This window comes from Protopterus annectens, chromosome 14.part0, assembly GCF_019279795.1.
Source record: "Protopterus annectens isolate FY-2018-M chromosome 14.part0, PAN1.0, whole genome shotgun sequence".
Lineage (NCBI taxonomy): Eukaryota > Metazoa > Chordata > Ceratodontiformes > Protopteridae > Protopterus > Protopterus annectens.
This window is the reverse complement of record NC_056748.1, coordinates 451,694,476-451,700,475: the sequence shown is the minus strand read 5'-3', so window position 1 is coordinate 451,700,475 and position 6,000 is coordinate 451,694,476.

Genomic DNA, 6,000 nt, shown 5'->3' with positions numbered 1-6,000 from the left:
CCCTGATCAGCTTTAGTAAGAAATTGAGGGCCCTCATCAAGTCAACTAAAGCCAGTTTCGAAAAGAAAGTTGCCAGGGATGCCAAGGATAACATTAAGGCCTTCTATGGTTACGTCAGAAACCTAAATGGCAATGCTCAGGTCTGTTCTGAGCTAGTACAAAATGGAGCAAAATACACTGACCCCACTGACATTGCCAACATCTTGGCTGACAGGTTCAGTGCAAATTTCTCCCCCCCTCACCACCTACAGGGCCTATTACTATTCCAGGGGATTGTGTAACTCTAATTATTACTGATACGTTGGTTAATAAGGCTCTATCTAAAGCTAAAAACACTGCCTCCATGGGACCAGATGGTGTCCCGGGCTGTGTCATATGCGAGCTCCAAAATGAATTAATCCCACATCTGAATACCCTGGTCAGTCTCAGCCTCTCGACAGGATATGTGCCCATAGAATGGATTACAGCAACGGTGGTTCCGCTGCACAAGGGTGGACCCACAACCGACCCTGGGAACTACCGACCAATAAGCCTGACCAGTCTGATCTGTAAGGCAATGGAGCGAATCATTATGGAACTCATAAATGGAGAGATTGGGAACCTCCAAACACTTGACCCCACACAGTTCGGCTTCGTCAAGGGCAGATCATGCCTCCTGAACCTGCTGGACTTCTTTGAGACAGTTACTCATGCTATAGATAAGGGAAAGGAGGTACACACAGCTTACCTTGACCTTGCTAAAGCATTTGACACCATTCCCTATTCGGGTATTATTGATAAACTCACCAACCTGGGCATAAACCCTTACGTCACAAGATGGATCGTAAACTGGCTCTCAGGCAGATCCCACAAAGAGTAGCGGGATCTATGTCCGAATCCAGACCAGTAATGAGCAGAGTGCCTCAGGGCTCTGTCCTGGGGCACCTCTTGTTTGGCATATACTTCTCAGAAGTACAGGCAAGCACTGAAGGGCTGTGGCTGACCAAACTGGGTGCTATAATAGAGTCTCCGGCTGACATGGATATCCTCCAGAAGGGCCTTAAAGAGACTGATGCATGGTGTCAAAGCAATGGTCTCAAGCTAAATGCTAAAAAATGCGTAGTAATCCCCTCTGGAAAAAACAGAGTACCCGCGAGCTACCACATAGGAGGTAACCCCCTGAAATCTGAAGTAGTAATAAGGGATCTAGGGGCCCAAGTAGGTAGTCAGCTTTCCTTTGATAACCATGTTGCCAAGGTGGTTAGAAAATCCTTCTGTGTGACTCATCTGATCACGAAAGGGTTTGCATCAAGATCTAAGGATGTAGTGGTGCCCCTCTACTCTTCCCTCATCAGACCCATTATTGAGTACAATGCATCAATTGGAATGTACTTGGCTAGGCATCTCCAGCAGCTGGAGAGACCACAGAGGTACCTCACTAAGAGGATTACTGGCCTCAAACAGTTGCCCTATGCAGCACAATTGAAAAAACTAAGGCTTTTCTTTGTTGCATACTGCCTTCTCAGAGGCGATCTCTGTCTAACATACAGAGCCATGTTTAACCCAGAACTGTTGAACATGCTCCATCTTAGCAGAACCAAATCCACTCGAGCTACACACTCTTGGGATATAAACCTCAGCACAACAATGAATAGAACATGCTGGAGGGATAGATTCCCTTCACAAAGACTTCCCTTGCTATGGAACAAGGTCTCAATCTACATAAGAGCCCCTCACTATCCCTCTTCAAGAGGAACCTTGACGAGTGGATGGGTAACAGAAAGTTCCCACCAGGGATCATACCAACAGCTCTACTAGATAGGGGCCAAGGGTACTAGCTGCTAGATCAAGGGCCTAGGGAACTAACCAAAGGGGCAGTGAATACCGCACAACACAGCTAGGCTAATATATGCCTTCGGGCAGATAGCCCAGTATCTACCTATGAACCTATGAAAGCAGAATTCCAGCAGATAGTAAAGACAACCACAAGGCCTTCTATAGTTATGTAAAGAATCTCCACGGCAATACCCAGATTTGCTTTGAACTGCTGCACAATGATACCTCTTATTCCGAGCCAACAGATATTGCCAATATACTGGCCGACAGATTCAGTGCTAACTTTATCCCTCTCACCGCCTAAAGGACCAATGACAATACCGGTAGATTGCCAGGCACCCAGTATTACAGCTGCACAGGTTAAAACAGCACTGTCCAAGGCCAAGAATACAGCTTCTATGGTACCTGACAATATCCCTGGCTATGCTCTGCATGAACTACAGAGTGAACTGGCACATCACCTGTGTGCCCTGTTCAGTCACAGCCTCACCTCATGCTTTGTCCCTATCGAATGGTGAACTGCTACAGTCATCCCTCTCCACAAAGGAGGAGCGACTACAGACCCCGGGAATTATTGCCCCATTAGCCTGACAAGTCTGATATGCAAAGCTATGGAATGCATCATCATGGACCTAATAAACAAGAATATAGGGAATTTTCATAACTCTGGATCCTACACAGTTCAGTTTTGTGAAGGGTAGATCATGCCTGCTCAAGTTAGTCGACTTCTTTGAGTCAGTCACCAGAGCTGTGAATGAAAGCAAGGAGGTTCCTACAGCCTACCTTGATCTGGCCAAGGCCTTTGATACCATTCCCCACTCAGGAATCACAGAAAAACTCACTAAGCTAGGCATCAACCCTATATCACTAGGTGGGTTGCAAACTGTCTCACAGATGGAACCCACAGTGTGAAAGTAGCTGACTCCAAGTCAGACTGTCGACCAGTCACAAGTGGAGTCCCACAGGGTTCGGTCCTAGGTCCTCTCCTGTTTGGTATCTACTTCTCTGACATCCAGGCCAACACGAAGAGACTCTGGCTGACAAAGTTCGCAAATGATTGCAAGTTGGGAGCTATTATTAACTCCCCAAGTGATGTTGACATCCTACCGAAAAGCCTCAATGAGGCCAATGACTGGTGTCAGAACCATGGCCTTAAGCTCAATGCCAAAAAATGTGCCGTCATCCCCTTTGGGAAAAACCCTGTTCCCCTGAATTACCACATCGATGGTAGTCCACTGAACACAGAAGCCGTTATAAGAGATCTGGGAACACAGGTTGACAGCAACCTCTCTTTTGACCACCACGTTGCTACTGTGGTCAGAAAGTCCTTTTATGCGGCACATTTCATTACTAAGGGTTTTGCATCCAGGAAGAAAAAGGTCATTGTCTCCCTCTACTCTTCCCTCATTAGGCCAATGATTGCGTACAATTCCCCATTTGGCTTGTACCTGATTAGACACCTGCAGCCACTGGAGAGGCCGCAAAGGTACCTCACAAAGAGGATACTAGGCCTTAAACACTTGTACTATATGGACAGAGTAAAAAAAACCTCCAACTATTCTCTGTCTCATATCGCCTACTTAGAGGCGATCTCTGCTCGACTTACAAAGCCATGTCTGACCCAGTTCTGTTAGAAATGCTATATCTAAAGAAATCCCAATCCCTCCACACCACACGCTCCAGAGATCTCAACCTCATTACCACAATCAACAGTACATGCTGGAGGGACAGGTGCATAACCCAGAGACTGCCCATGCTATAGAATAGACTGCCCATACATGTCAAGCAGAGCACCTTACTGGCCCTCTTCAACTGAAATCTTGATGAGTGGATGGGAAATAGAAAATTCACCTTGGGGATCACTCCAGCGGCTCTACTCGACAGAGGTACTAGGAACTAAGGTCGGGTGACATGTTGCCAGGGTAATCCAATGGGCTAGGCTTGTAAAGGCTCCAGGGGCATTAGCCTAGTACACACCTATGAACCTATACCTGTTAGCCAAAACTTAATGTCAAAATCCTCAGGTATGATAAAACCAGCCACCGTACATGTTAAGTTACTAATCTTGAATGATAGAGGCCTCACTATAGAAAGACCCAGACTAGATGGAAGTAGTTGGCTCCCTGTTCTTTAGAGCGCTGAAATGTGTTGTTGTTTGCACTGCCTCTTCGGTGTAACTGTTGGGGAGTTAACTGACAAGGTTTAACAACATTGCATATGTGAAGTATAATAGGTCAGGTTGCAAAGACTCATTTAGCCACTATAAGCACATTCCTCATTTATTTTCCCCATTCAAGTGGAGAGAACAGCTCTAAACCTCCCTTCCCATGTTACTCTCATACCCGCCAAGACCTAGTAGCACTACCAAAGATGTAAGCATAAGTTTCAGCATTAGAAAGAGAGGTCTGTAAGAGCTGTCATAGAAGGGTGGAATTATATAGTCATTGCAGTTGCTCATCCTGGAGGGTGGGAAGCAGTTCTTGCACACCACTTGGCTGACACCTAGAACTGGTGGGAGCACTATTTGATCACCGCATCATCCCATGGAGTGTGAGCCTAGTGAGCCTGCACTGTCATATTCAACAATGCAGTAAATGTAACCATATATTTATTGGAAAAAATTCTGTATTTAATAACAAAAATAATGCGTGTATGCATCCAGCCTGGCCACCAAAAGATTGCCTACCCTGCCACATACATTTCTTATACAAGAGTGTGGAATTTAATGGTAAGTTTATGTCCTATATTTTTACTCTAGTTGCAAGTCTCAAACCTGCAATCAACCTCTCCTGGTTCCTCTACTTTGAAAGATGGGGATACCAAAATGCTTGTATACAAAAAAAATGTTTATATCAAGCCCTGGAGGAACCCATAAAGGTCTAACCTTCTGTCTTGCACAATATTAAAAACATCCTCACTTATTTTGGTGTATTTTGTTTGCTAATTTTAAGGGATTTGCCATCACAAATAAAGTCTCCCATGGCTTTCTGGCAAGACTGTGGGAATTTAGTCAAAAAGGATTGTGGGATATGTCTAGTAGAATCTTTGGTATGAAAAACATTTTAACAGCCTGACTTTTACTAAGAAAAATGAGATAATGTCTCTTAAGCATAGCAAAGGTTGTCCTGTATAGTCTTGAAGAGAGGTTTATTATTTATGTCCACTAATAATGTTTTTTGTTTGAAACAAAAAAACATTTTTATTAAGTTATATATGACATAGGCAATCTTACATTTACATAAATGAAAATAAACCATACCGATATAGTTTCAGTTGCAAACATTATACATTACAAACCATGCTGACACAACTGTAGCTGCAAACATTCTACTTCATTTGTAATATGTCCACTCATTGTCAGTCAAACGTTACATAGTTCATTCAGATCCTGCCTTCTTTTAAACCCTTGTTCCTCCTCTGCATGTATTGATCTCCTACCCCTTTTCTAAAGATCCTAATTCCAGTTGTTTTATCTCTGTTACTATCTTTGCTACTTCCAGTAAACTTGGTTAAGACTTTGATTTCCATTTTGTAGTAATTGTTTTTTTTTTACAGCCATCATAATTAGTGGTAGTGGTGCTGCGGTAGCGTTGTCGCCTCATAGCAAGACGTTGTCCCGTTCGATTCTCAGTTAGCCCGTCTTCTGTGTAGAGACATACATGAATGGGGCGTGCCTTCGTTGAAGGTTGTGCGTCAGGGTTGGTAACCCAGTATGTAAAAATCCACTACCAGTCATTAGCGGACCGGAGTTCCGCTGTGGCGGCCCCTAACCGGGAAAAAGCCGAAAGACACAATAATTACACTCAGCAAGGCCTTATTATATCTAGGCAATCCCAGTTCTGTATCATAGCTCCAAAAATAATTTCCTTAGTTACACCAATTTGCTCACCCAGTATCTCTCTGACAGAGCAGTCTGCAGTGAATATTTAAAGTCTGGCAACTCATTACACTCCCAGAAAATATGTTCCCAGTTACCTATTTATTCCCCATCACACCTCCAGCATTTGCTGTCCACCTCAGGAAAATTTCTTTGGAGTCTACTTGAGGTGTAAAAATACCTATGTAAACACTTCTAAGCAAAGATCGTAAATCTTCTAGATTCTGTTGCATATTTGGGAGTCATACATCAATCTCCCATGGTTTCTTTATGAATTGCTTATCCATTCTCTCTTTGCAATACTTTCT